Consider the following 14985-nt stretch of genomic DNA (forward strand, 5'->3'; position numbering starts at 1 on the left):
AGTCACATTAGTGTAGCTTAGCTATATTAACTTAGTGTCTAAGTGATAGGATCAGGAGGACTACACACACATTATTATGCATATCGGATTTACTGTGACAGGTTGTTCCTTTAATTTGTACTTTATGTATGTATAAGTCTCATAAGGGTTGGGCGGTATGGATGGATATTGTGATATAGAGCTGAAATGATTAATTGATGAATCATTGGACAGAAGATTATTGTCATCAAACAACTAACATAAATAGTTTGAGTCATTTTTCAAGCAAAAATGCCCCAAATTCTCTTGTTCTAGTGTCTCACATGTGACGATTTGGTGCTTTTCTTTGTCATACATGATAGTAAACTGAACATCTTTGGGTCTGACATCTTATATACAAAATGAATAATCGATTGATGAGACAGTTGTCATTAGTTGCAGCCAGTGGGCTACCTCTCTGAAAAGTGAAGCCAATGTTGAAGTGCCTTAAACTTGCATTCTTTCTAATAGCCAGCAGGGGGCGACTCCTCTGGTTGCAAAAAAGAAGTCTGATTGTATCGAAGTCTATGAGAAAATGAGCCTACTTCTCACTTGATTTATTACCTCAGTAAACATTGTAAACATGAGTTTATGGTCTCAATCGCTAGTTTCAAGTCTTCTTCAATACAGCATGATGTTCATTTAGTAAATTATGGTTCAATTTAGAGTCAAATAGACCATAAAGCAGGGGATGCTTTAGGGCGTGGCTACCTTGTGATTGACAGGTCGCTACCACGGCGTTGTCCGGTCTGGGAGTTGTCAGGGTTTTCGTCTTACAACTTTAACCCTTTCACAGTGTGTTTTCAGTTCATGAAAGTTAATATTAATATTTTGGTCGCCTAAAAATGTCTTATTCAGCTTTCAGTTGTACTTAGCTCCGCCCTCTCGTGTCACTTCTGGTTGCAAAAACCAAGATGGCGACGGCCAAAATGCCGAACTCAAGGCTTCAAAACTGCAGTCCACAAACCAATGGGTGACGTCACGGTGACTACGTCCACTTCTTACGTACACTCCATGCTTGAATTTGACACTTTTTGACTCCAATTCATCAGTGTATGGAAACACGAGGAAAAATCATACAATCACTCACACACAATAACTAGCTAGCAATAGCTAACATCTGTACAGTTGTTACATCAGCAAAAACAGGTCGCTTTGCATTCTGTCTAAACACACCTTTAAAGTGTACTAATGTTGAGCAGAGATACTATACAGTAGATCACCGTAGATATCCAGTAATCAAGATAAGATAGGCTAATCAACAACCTTCAATATACCCTCAAACTACAACCAGAAGGCGTGACAAATGCTTCAGTGAGTTTGTCCGACTGTGTGAGAAGCTAAAATAGTTAATTTGCCCCAAAACAGAACAAGTTTGGGCGAATTGGCCAATATATAGTGTGTTTGCCAGATTTGGCAGTGTGGATTTGAGAGATTTAGCACAACGTTGGGCCAGAGTCGACCCTCAGAGTTTTGGTACGTTATTAATTATGAGTCTGGCATGAATGTGGCAACAACATGTGCTAGATTTTTGTCTGTTTGGCACAGCGTGTTTGGCTGCCTGGGTAACTTGTTCGGCTTATTTTTCCCAAATAAGACTTTATAACCTATAAAAGAGTTAATTTGCAATTTATAAGTTGGACAAAGTGGATTTAATTACACAGATAATCTCTCTCATATGAAGTCAACACTATACCTATGGTCCATTTTCCTATTTGTAATCATACACTTACATCATACAGGATATAACATACTTCACAGTGATATATATATATATGAATCTGATTAGCTGAAAAACATTGGACTTTGTAAACAGTTAATCTAAGTATGAATGATATATTATATAAGTAAATAAACCGCCTTAAAGACACTTATATGTCAATTAGAAACCACGTAGTGTCTTGCTAGATGGAAAATTGCTGTTTTTTTTTGTTCAAACAAAAGAGTTCTTGAACATTTTCATTCTTTATCAGTTCTTTTTGATTGATAAGACATTTGAAATTGATTCATAAAGTGGCTTTAGAACAATTTAGAAAGTTGTAAAGCCTTAGCTGGTGTAAATTCATCACTTGTTGCATAAATATGTAATGAAACACGTAACTCATGCTGGTAATTTGCTAAATCCATTACCAGGAGAGTGTTGCTGGGCATTTCTTCTTAATTCAATTCTGTCGTGACTTTCCCCTTTTGTTGTTTGCTTCAACATAAGTAGATTTCACACGCCTTCCTGTTCTGGTCGTGTCGAGTTTGGTCCTGAAGAGGCAAACATTGTTGATAGTGAGTGGAGGAGACGCCGAGTTCAACATGCAGCCGGAGGACGGAGGGAGAAGGAGGTGTGACGTCCAGTCTGTCACACTAATCTACAAGTCTGTGACCCCACATAACACTGCAAGTGTTGTGGACACACACACACATTCCTGGCGGCTCCCCGCTCTCTGATAGATGGCTGTAGTTAATGAAGTGCTGCTTTTGAAGTAGATAAGATGCGGAGAGAAGAGAGGCTAGAAATGCTAATGTCATTATGTGGTGAGGGGCGAGGGCTGACGCTGGAAGGCATTGGAGGGAAGTTATGCATGTAAGTGTGAGTGTGTGTTTCAGGGGGTTGGACTCATATGAGCTTTTTGAAGTCCAATCCTGATGTATTTTTAAATGAAACTGACAAGACTGTGTTTTGTGCCCGTAGTCAGTATCTTTGAGTTTGGACCCTTTTCATGCCAAAAGCTCCCAATTGCACTTTTTTGCCAAATTATTATTCCTGTCATTTAGCCCATAAAACTCACAGGGTAATAGGCTACTACTACTACTCCTACTGTTGCTACTGATGATAATGGTGATAATACACATCCAAACAGTCTTGTATCTAAAATAGGGCTGTCAATCGCAATTAATCGCATGATGGTCCATAGTTAATCGCAAATTAATCGCAAATTAATCGCACATTTTTCACCTGTTCAAAATGTACCTTAAAATAAGATTTGTCAAGTATTTAATAATATTAATATCAACATGGGAGTAGGCTGGAAGGCAATCTGCGATGAGTGTTTTCTGATTATTAGTCTGCTTTAGTACGCATTGCAAACACATAACAGATGGTTACAGTTGGGATTTTCTTTAAAGTTCTCTTTCTCTTTCTTATCTTACTCTTTTTATGCCTCCGCCCCGACAACAGCCATTACCGGAAGCATTATATTTCGGGTTGTCCGTCCGTCCATCCCATTCTAGTCGACGCAATTTGGCAGAAATGTCCACCTGGACTCAAAGATGAACTGATTAGACTCTGGTGGTCAAAGGTCAAGGTCACTGTGACCTCACCAAAACATATTTTTGGCCATAACTCAAGAATTCATCTGATAATTATCACAATTTCACATGAATGTCTATTTAATATGATAAAATGATGAAGTGATGACATTCTGGGCAGACATGTAATGTAAACTGCAACTTGACTGGTTGGCGGAGGCATACAACCGTGAGGCAGTAATTGTAGTTTTTAGATTAGTTGAGAAATTGGCGACTTTGTTTAAACATCAAAAACATTACATGTAAAGTAAAGTTACAGAAAAACAGTGATTTTAATGAATGTACTGTACACATGTTGTTGCACTCTGGATGCTTAATTCTGACCAGTTAGTGACATTTAGAAATCCCCAGATAGTTTCTGGGCCGTCTGAAAGTAATCTTGAACAGCCGGGACTACGACCCATGCAGGAACCAAATCTGGAACCAGGTTCCTGGGGTCAAAAAGGGCCAGTGGATATATTTTGTAATCTATCTACTTTCACCTTTCTCTTACACAATACGTGTAGAAGTATGTTGACGCTTTCCTTTTACTTTAGTCTACCTCTGGTCTGTGGTCGTTTGTCATGGTTTGGCCTCAGCCCCTTAGTTCCAGTTAAGTCCCTGATGTTTGTGTGGCTGAATGGGAACAAATCCCTGCAGCCGAAATCTTATTGAAAGTCTTCAGGGAAGAATTGAGGCTGTTATAGCAGCAGATTAATGCCCATAGTTTTGACAACATGAGAGAGAGGTTCATTTTTGGGTGTCCACATACTTTTGTCTGTGCAGCATAAAAACACTCTCGCCAGTTCATCATCGTTTTCTTCTCCACAACCGAGTGCAGCATCTCCTCTGAACCAACCGGTGCCGTGACAAGTGCATCGTGAATGCACAAACAGCAGCATGCACAGACACACACATGAAATATACATGTGACATGACATGCAGAGGCGGGAGGGAGACCGTGACTGTGAAAAAGGGACCATTTCGCTCTGCAGTTTAACACATCCATTGATGGAAAGAGCTGCAGAAACTCTTTCATCTTTAGTCGGTGCAAATATGGAGTTTTCCCAATTATGCAGCACTCCCTCGGTCTCTCACACACTCACACTCTCTCACACACACACACACAGCTAATCACCTCAGATTAATGTGTGACTGAACACCTCCCCAGCCTGTCACAAAGACACTCCTTATGAATATTAAACACAAATTCAGACTGCGTGTGTGTGTTCTCTCCTGACATATGGCTGCTTACAGGTGCCTTATGTAATCTGTCACCGAGTGTGTGGATAACAATGGCCTTTACCTGTATGAGTGACAGAGCTGAAGTTTATAGTGTGTGTGTGTGTGTGTGTGTGTGTGTGATACCTAGCCAGGCTGTGATGGCCTCTTTAATTCCCTCTGTGATTGATTCCCCACTCGTCTCCTTCTCCTCGGTGCTGACATCGAGGGAGCGTGTGCACAGCAACCAGGAAGTAAATTACCTTCAGCTGACAGCGTCTTACGGGATACACATTTCCCAGCAGCCTTTGCTGATGCCAACAGATGCCTCTCTCTGTCTCATACTCGCACACAGAAGCGATGCACTCTACGCAGGCTAGAAGATGCATGCAGCATCGTGAGGACGTAAGGTCGTGGATGTATTCAGACATCCGTGTACAGTCCGTGTCCGCCCACACGCAGCTAACACAACTACTACATGTATGATTTAGTGAGCCAGCTCAAGTGTCCTTATTTTTACATACAATTCCCTTTTATCTGCTAAAACATATAGGAGGTAACCTCACTGACATGTATTTAAATAATAATCTACAACCACACTAGTGACTCTGTGAGACTGTCCTTAGACTCTGATGTTCACCATCTCCGTTTAAAGTGTTATGGTACGTGTCCGATCGTCTCGCTTCCCAGCATTGGATGCTTGATGGGCTGCCACGAGGCACTAGGCAGCTGATTGGAAGAACGCTTTCACTCGCTGCTCCCAGCTTTCAAACATGGCAGCTCGTTTGGAAACTTTTTCTCATGTATTACGAAAATAGTTCACCAAAATTGTGTTTCTGAAAACATTTTAAGGCGAGAAATAAACCATGATGAATCTTTCATCATGAGTCTTTTTTTTTTTTTAGATCGACAACGGTTCGTTTAAAGGTTTCTCGGGAGTTTCCAGAGGACGTGAGTCGTGCCGGATGCCCCTGATTTGAATAAAGTAGCCCAGACCTCAACTTTATGCAAATGAGGAGCGGACAACGTGACGCTCCGTCTCTTGAATCGCACCGCTGCACTACCAGAATGCATTGCACGGCTGCTTTATTTAGACAATGAATGGGAAGTGTGGACAAAGTACATCTGCTTTTTTAGCTGCTTTTGTTGTTCTACATTTTTAACAAATTCAACCAGATATAAGCAGTTTACAGTTGCTTTTTACTGAGCTGAATTGACCGTATTGTTATTGTTAGAATAGATTTTGACAATTTTAGGAGCCATTATGTCACCGGTTGTTTGTTGACAGTTCTGGAGTTCACCATGTGGGAGATATGTAGAAGATGTAGAAGATGTGTTTTAACGTTATGAAGTTGTAAGAAAGGTGGATATTCTTAAATGTATATATCGGCTGCTGCAGAGTCAGAGTATATATCAAAATGCATTCCTTCCTATAACACGGCTTTACTTTCAATCCATTAGAGGTGAGAGCAGGTAGACTTTTTGAGAAGTTTATTGAAGAGGTTGACCTGCAAATTCAAAAAGTTATATTAGTTTCTGGATGGGAAAAACTTTAAAGCTCAATATCTCCGACTTAAACTCCGACTGCAGATGCAGCCTCTCCTCCCGGTCCAGCTCCATCACCAGCGTACTCTATCTTCTTGATAATGAGCCTCAATAACTGGACGCTTTCCATAACTCTGGCTCGCCATAACCTCCCTCCTTCGTTTTTCCACCCGGCCAACGGCAACTTCGTGATGATGAATGAGTCTTTTTTAAAAATATATCAAATATTCATCTGCCCCCAAACTCCTGAATGAAAAACTGAGAATATATCATTCACAGAGCGCTCATTTTTTACTTTCCCCTACTCCCAAATTCTGAATTCACTTATCCCCGACAAGCAGCGAGGCTCAGAAAGCAGCCGGGTATGAATTATCTTGAAGATTGTTTTATGCATGACGGTTAAGTGTGAGATTCTTTTGACTGATGGGAAGCAAATCAGTTTCCAAAAAAGCTTTCTTAGTCATGATTAGAGTTGCCTGTGGTGCATTATTTTTGGACCTTTGCTAAGATTGGAGAGATTGGGAAGAAAACAAGAAGGGGGGAAATCTTATTTTTTATTCTACATTTTAAGACTAAGCAGGAAACGTGTTTGGAAACAGACTTTTGAGGAATAAGGGTTGTGTTCGTGTGTGTTGGGGGAGGAGGAGGAGGAATGATGGAGAGGTCTGAAGGTGGGTATGAAGGTGTTGTGTGTCTACAGCTTCAGGCTGTATATGATGCGCATTCACACACCTGGTAACCCCGAGGGACAGCTCTGCAAATTAGAAGTCTAACCTCGGCACAACCTTTCCTCTCACCCCGTCTCTCCCTTTTCTGTCCTTTTCCCACCCTCTTCCCCTCATCCTTCACATTTGTGAAAAATTCCTCATCTATTATGTAGACCTACAAATTAATAAAAGACATAGTAAGATGATATTATTAAGTAAAAAGGGAATAAATGGAACAAGACATGTTTTTTTTTACTTTTAACTATTTTGTCCATAGTTTTCATACATATTTTAGGTGTTATTTCACCGTCTTCTAAAAATGATGTGCATAAAAAATAGTTGTTTTTAGGGAATATAATTATTTGAAATAAAGTATCTGCAGACTGGTTAGCTGCAAAATGAGAAAGTTTGTGACCCAGCAGCCATGTTGAGATCAGTTGAGGAAATACCAAGCACCGCCCACCAGCCAGTACAGCCAATAGGAACGCTCTCTCCCTGTGATTGGCCAAAGTCTCCCGTCACGGGTTAGATTTTTTTAAAGCCTGAAAAACAGAGCCATGAGGAGGTGAAGAAGCCTAGTTTTCTCTCTCAACACTTGAATTACAATTTTATTTTTTAATTGGTTCAAGTCTCGATCACTTATTGCGACATTTTTGCGATATGCTGAGCATTGCGATAAGATATATATTTCAATATATACTGCTATTTATGGCCTTTTTTCAAATGCAAATAATGCAGTTTATCAACATCTGTTTTATCTAATAAGATACAGTTTTTTTATTATATTCTCAGCAGATATTTGTCTCTTTTATCGACTATTTCTCTCAAGTACAAAACAAGCATTAATACAAATCCCTCTTTAGGACATTCTTCCCCTTCACCTCTCGTCCCCTCCTCCAACCTTCCCAGTTAGTGACTCACTCTCAATACAACGGGGAGACACTGGAGCTCTGCTGAGTAAGCACTCCTGAATCTTGAACTACAGCAGAGCCCCCCTGCAGACTTCAACCTACGCACCAACCCTTTGTGTGTGTGGCTTTTACGTCTACGCCCGCCTGTCTTTCCCCATGTCCTCTGGTGTCTTTCTTGTCTCTTTTCTACTTTGCTTGTATTACTTTATTGTCGGTCCATGCATTCTTCCTCCTCGCCTCTTTTGTCTGAATCTGGCAGCGTGTTTGTGCGTCTGTCTGCTCCCTGTCTGTCTTTCTGGCATCTCCACACAGCCAAAATGATTTTTATAGCTTCTCCCCTGCGTCTCCTTCGCCCCCGTACCCCCTCCCCACCCCCCTCGTTTTTCAGTCTCTTTTTCAAGTGGATGAGTAAATGAATCTCTTTGTCTTGCACTGTAGTGTAACCCGCTAATCAGGCCATTCACTGATTACACGCTTCACGCTAATCATGTTTGCGTGTGTCTGACTGTGTGCATGTGCAAAACGCAGCCTTTTGTGCTGTTGCACATGTTTGTGCGTCTGGTATAACAGCGAGGGGCATTTGTTGACACTAAGCCTTCTCCACGGTGGCGTCGGCGCTTTGTTCGGTGAGACATTCAGGTGCAAAAAATGCAATATGCGACACGCCGAATCTGGAGAATGATGTATTTACAGCGACTTTTTTGTTACCTGCATGGTGGTGTCTGGGAATGTGTGTGTGCAGGGAGAAAGATAGGAGGAGGAGGAGGAGGAAGAGGAAGGATGTGAGAGGGGTGGAGGGGCGTAGAGGGGAAAACCAATTATCGTCCTGATAACAGGCAGGCTATGGATTTTCTAGCAGGCCTCTTCTGCAGCTCTTCTATTCTGCTTCTGTCTCTCTCCGTCTATTTCTGTCTCTCCTGCCCTGTAGTGTAAATTTTAAATTCCAATTCAAGGGAGCTTTTATTGACACGATAGAAAAATCCCAGTAAAGATTGTATAATATATTGTGTTGTCTTTGGCTCCGAGTGTGTGTGTGGTCTGATTAACTACAGGATGGCCTGTTGAAATGTGTCAGACAACAGAGACTGACATTTTGTCAATATGCCCCCCGTCTCTTTGTGAGTGTGTGAGCGTGTGAGTCACTGTGGCCGGCAGGCAGTCACATTAATCTGCATTGTCATGTCGCCCGCCCTTCTGCATTAAGGGGGTTTTGTGTCCTTGAGTTGTATCGCAGCTTACAGCCTCTCAATGAGGGTTTGAGATCTTAGACAAAGATATTTTTGCTGCCTGTTTTTTTTGAGAAACTGTCACAGAAACAGCTGCAGCAACAGCTGGCATCATAACAGTACAGCATTTTGAAAATTAGATGTGTGCATTAGCATCAGCTAAATATGCTCCTTGGGCTATGAAAAAAGTGATATAAAGACCCTTTTACAACTGACGTCATCATAAATATGCACGCGCATGCTGGCGACGGAAGTGCCGTTTTGCGCCAGCCATCCACACGAGTTCACAAGTTTTAAACATTTAATTAAAAACGGTTAACAGTAGACTCAAGTTCTACAGAATTACGGCAGGATCATGACCGTTTCAGAGCAACAGGTATTTCGGTTTAACGAGGGACCGTGTTAACTGGTGACTTTCAGCCGAGTGCTTCCATAGTTGCTCTTAGTAACTTACGTAAATGGTTGGCGTAGATAATAAACACAGATGAGTATGTATTTAAAATTGATTGAAGGCTTTTTTACGAGGACACCTACATGTTCTGTTTGTGTTTTCAACAGCTGCCGTCACTACGAGCAACCATGACGCATTCGGCCGAGAGTCACCGGTTAACACGGCAACTCATTAAACCAAAACACTGTCCGCGTCTATATGGTTGCAAGCTATTAAACGTTAGCGAAACCAGTCTGAGCCAGTTAGCTTTGGTAGATGGACATAATTGTTCCGGTTTTCAAAGCACCATTGAATCAAAGGAGAGTGTGATGATGATGAACAGCAGCCTGGTAAGGAGCCTGTATATAGTTGTTAATTGAGCCTATTTATGAAAGTAATTATCATTTTCGGATTGGCATAAATGTGTGTGACAACATGGCAACTCATCATCATTGCCATCAATCACAGATGTGACATTTGCTTTCAAATGAAGCTAGTGACACATGCTACGCTCATTTCATTTGAAAGCATCTCAGCAGTCACACGACATCTGGAGCGAGTAGGAGTGCTCCCTGTTTGTCATTTTTACACATGCAAAACTCAGTCTAGTGACAAATGGACGGGAGAAATCATAATAAGCCATCAGAAAAGAGACGAGACGAGATGTTGTACAAACTGAATACTGGTTTTGAAATAAACATACAAAGCGGCAAGTTTATTGTTTATCTCCTACAACAGGACTTGATTATTAAAAACTAGAATTAAAGAGTTGGTTCACCCAAATTACAAAACTATGGCATCTATCCATGCACATAGTTTTACATTATTTATTTCAGAGATTTCTGCAGCCAATCCAATACAATGGAGGTGCACATAGCACTGGAAAATGACATATAAATGACATTGACAATGACAATTCATTTATATATTTCCAGACAATGTTAAGATGAACAGTTTTCATTGGAATTAATTTGTACTGAAGAAATAGTCTCTGAAAACTATTGACAGCGTGTTTTGAGTAATGACAATGCTGATTATGAGAAGAAAAGTTGCTGTTGAATTCATTTAAATGTCATTTTTGTGTTGTTGTGTTACCCTGAGAAGTGTTTCTTATGGATGTAAATCACAGGTTCTATCACGATACGATATTATATAGATTATTTGGACAATGATACATAATTTGCCACGATACGATTTCAAATTAATTCAACTCAGGGGCCTGCGATTGATATGAAACGATATTAAATGCCCATTGAACACAATCAGTTACATTTATATCAACTCAAAAAAAGCAACTCAAATATGATTTGACAGTTTTATTACTGGGCTCTTCCAGACATTTAAATTTTTAATAACAAAACATAAATAAAAATACACCTCCTTTTGTTCACTATAAAGTGACACATTTCTCATGTTTAAGTGCAAATGTTTATCAGTTAAGAATTTCAAAATAAGGGTATATTTTAAAGATGATGATGTTTTCACTTTGCATCGATATATATTGGATCGTTGATCATTAAATCGATATATCGATCCAGATTGATGGATCGTTACACCGCTAGTGTTTCTTATATTTAGTATTATTGACAAAATTTCAGAAACACCTGTCCATGTTACGCAATACAATTCAACAATTTTACAAACTGCAGCCTATAAAATTATTTAAAATGGTTTGAAAAAACAGTATAACCTTCATGTAGGTATAATTTATTGTAGGAATAGTTGGATTAGAGTGCATTAGTTTTATTAAGGTGTAACTGGCAACTGAGTGTATATTGTTTTTTTTATATTTGGGTGAACCAACCTTGAAGTTAACAAGTGATTTGCTGCTATTAAGTGCTGCTGTATTCTGGTTTTATCAGTGGTTTTCAACAAGTATGGGGACTAAAGTCATGGTATTAATATAATGACAAATATCTTACAAGAATAGCATGATTCACAGCTGTGATTTATTATAGTTTTGGCGTGGATACGTGTTTAGGGTTTGGAATGATTCTTGTGTCCTTCCTTCGCCTCTCCTGATTCCTCTATCATCCCATCTGTACAGCTGAGTCACCGTCCTCTCTCTCTCTTCCATCCTGAATGTCTCTTGCTCCGTCCGTCCCCTGGGCCGACTGCTTTTAGACTTTCATAAACTCTTTAAAAGGCTCTTTCTCAAACACACACTTGACCTCGGTGCTCCCTGATAGTCTGCGCCTGCATCGGACACACACATTTATCTACGCGCACCCACGTTTCACTACGCAGTGTTTACACACTTAACTTGAAGCAGCCATTAACGCGGGCCGCATTGGTTAGAGTGTATCAGGGTGAATGTCAACGATGTTTCAGTCTGTCGAGCATCTAAAGAACCTGAGAGACGGAGAGAGAGAGAAAGATCTGTCGGCCCTTTTATCCGTTTGAAAATGTTATCGCGCCACTCTTCATCCCTTCATCCTGCTGTCCGTCTGTAATAATAAACAAATCATATTGCAGTTGAGTTTTGAGCTCAGTGGAATCTTACAGTTAAACAAACTTGGCATTTTAGGTTTCAGATATTATGATTTACAGTGTCAACAGACATGAAACATACATTGTTTTTGTGTTTCTTGCATGTACAGATGGATGACAAATGAGCCAAGTGAGCCACCATACATTTGTCTCTGCAAGTGGAGGGATGACCACTCTTACTATTTATTAGGGGTGGGAATCACCAGAGGCCCACGATACGATATTATCACGATACTTACGTCAAGATACAATCTTATTGCGTTTTCAAACATTTTGCGATATGCTAAGTATTGCGATATATTGCGATTTATGTAACAAAATCCTTAGTTTTCCACAACGTTGTAATGTTGTATTAACCGCTTTTCACCGACGAAAAATGTCGGGGTGACTCTATACATATATAGTCATCATAATGCCATTCAAATGAACGTTATAATTTAAAAAAACATAAACCTTACAATTGAATTCAGTCCGTTTTAATACAGTTAGAATACAGTTTAATACAGTTCAAATGTTTAATGTCTTTTAACATAAAAATCCTAAAAAAGAAAAACATGCTTACGGGGCAAAAATAAACTTCCACTTCAGAACAGAAAGAAAAAGTCTCCACAAGCCTTCAGCTCCATTAAATCAATTTCACCACTAAAAGATAAGCGTCCTGCCGGCACGGGGCCGATGATGAGCCGTGAAGTCAGAGTCACCGTGACGGCTGCCTGCTGTGAGTCACTGCCGGCCAAAAGATATCTGGCTAGCTGGGGGGTTCTCTACACATTCTCGGGCTGAAATTACACTTGACAATTTCCGATTTTTATTAAATCGTGTATTTCATCTGATTACAATGCAAGAAATGAATTGCAAATTTATAATTAAAACAAACATCTAAGCTTTCACTGTCAGTGTTAATGCGTTTAGTTAGACTCAACACTAGATACTAGACAGCACAACACATAAATCAGCCAGTAGATTAGTCTATATGAGTCATTTTCACACATTCCTGCTGTCATTTATTGTGATTTTACCTTTAATTTGTCACCCGTCTGCACTGCATGTGTGTGTTTTTCGTGGGATTTATTGGAATGATCCCAAATCTCACTGTCACGCGTTAAAGTAATCATGAAGGCAAATCTGCTTCTGTGTTGATTGGATTAGAAATTGTCTGCAGGATATTGGAACGTTTAATACGATCAATTTTAGATTAATCCCAGATATTCTCTGTTTTTCCATTTTGTCTTTGTCTCCAGTGCTAAAAGCTTTATATACTCTCCATATTGCATGTAGAAATGCACTATATATCACTATGTATGTGTTGATGTGCACTTAGAGTTTTGTACTAACAGGAAATGACAGAAGCTGCTGACAGATGCCAATCAAACTGCGATTTAGGAGCACAAGTGCCAGGTTCAAACATCACAAAAAGTGTTTTTTTACCATGAATATATTACTTTATTTTTTTGCTTGTGGAGATGTTGCTACAGCAGTCCACATTTTTTCCTTTTCCTTTTGTGATTTACATAAATGTGAACTAAACTGGCACTCAAAATGAAGCCTTTTTTGTATGGAATTTGCTCTGTTGTTCGTTTTGTTCTCAGCCGACCACACATTTTATTGTTGATTAGTTGTTTTTTATGCTTTTTTCATGCTGAATGACTTATTTTTAAGAAACTTATGAGCACATCTCTGGTAAACACAAGATTTTTGTGTGATTCTTTGTGGAGAAACTCAGTTTTACAGATCTTAAAAGTGGTAGTCGACTAAGAATGTCTTTGGTCGAGGACAGCCCTATAGAAGCTGGTGTATATTGGATCTGCATAGCATCATTTTGTCATTTTTTCAAGCTTGAAAACACTACAAAAACCCAGTTAGAATTTGATAATAATATGCACTTGGGACACAGGTTTTTTTATGGGGGAAAATGCTGGAACCAGAGTACCTGAGCTGCCAATTAAAAAGCTTTCAAGAACTGCCTCTTTTGAATCACGATAATGCAGTCAAGTAGAATTATTTGCTTGGATGACTTCAGTATTTTCACTGAAATAAAAAGGCTAAACTGGTGTTGATACACTGGTGTGTGCTTTAACGAGAGAGAGATGGTGTTTTTATATGAATGAGGCTGTGTGTGTGTTTGTGTCTTTGTTTGGATGCCTGTAGAGGTTTCTGAGAGTGTGTATCGCTTACGGTCATGTTTGTGTGTTCATGCTCTGTGTCTGAACTCCAGATGGTCCCCAGTGTCTGACTGGGCTGTAAATAGCCATGGGAAAGCCAGAGAGAACACACACACACACACACACATTCACACTCTTTTTTGGACGTTTTCTTTTCAGCATCCAGAGATTTGGCTTCGGAGTAAAGCTCTCTTTCTCCTCGTCCTTTTATTCTCTCCCATTATACCAGTTTGGGTCTCTTCTCCCCTCACACACACAAAGAAATCTCAGTTTCTTATGAGGTGTTTTTCTCTGAGAACGTGTGTGCGGATCGTTTTCACACAGGCTGCTCTCTTTGTGTGTTTTCCAGAATTGCTTTTCTTGTCTTGTATGTGTGCTCGTGTTGACTTTGGGGGTAGATGCTATGAAATTTCATCGGTGCGATATCTTTTTATTGATTATGAGAGCGTGTGTGTGTGTGTTGCTGGGGTTCCTTTACGAGCAGCAAAGGGTTCAGCAATATTTGTTCATTTTTCATTTTTAATGTGCGACGTTTCACAACATAAAAAAACAGGTGACATTTTAATTTCCTTGTGTGCCTTTTTTAAACATATGAAAATCGAAACAAACAGCAACTAGCAAAAAATAAGAAAGAAAGGCTCACTTACAGTCAAGACGGCAGCAAATTTCCAACAAAAAAGGAATTTATGAATCTCATATTGTGCCTAACTTTAGTGGACCATCTGGAAATATGCTCTGGTTAATGCTCCGGTTCAAAATTAGACCAAACCTTTCTGTTTTTGAGGCCAAAATGTGGCCTGCAACAGACTTGGTATGGCCTGTTTTTAGCCTAGCTGATTGCTGGAAAGGCTTTTTTACTACTGAAGCAGTTTTCAGTTCACTTTTGGCCCCTACTAGACTGAGAGATCAGCAGTCACTGATTTTATAAAACAGTCAATAATATAAGGTTTTAAAAATTGTGAATCACCGCAACGAGGAGAGGTCCTTGAGCATATA

At 39.8% G+C, this 14985-nt stretch overlaps 1 protein-coding gene across 5 annotated transcripts in view; it reads left to right on the forward strand.

The window, feature by feature from the left end:
- anks1b (ankyrin repeat and sterile alpha motif domain containing 1B) overlaps positions 1-14985 on the forward strand; it is a 250819-nt gene that overhangs the window by 19150 nt on the left and 216684 nt on the right. The gene's annotated exons all lie outside the window — the stretch shown is intronic.

This window comes from Sebastes umbrosus, chromosome 23, assembly GCF_015220745.1.
Source record: "Sebastes umbrosus isolate fSebUmb1 chromosome 23, fSebUmb1.pri, whole genome shotgun sequence".
In the NCBI taxonomy this organism is placed as follows: Eukaryota; Metazoa; Chordata; class Actinopteri; order Perciformes; family Sebastidae; genus Sebastes; species Sebastes umbrosus.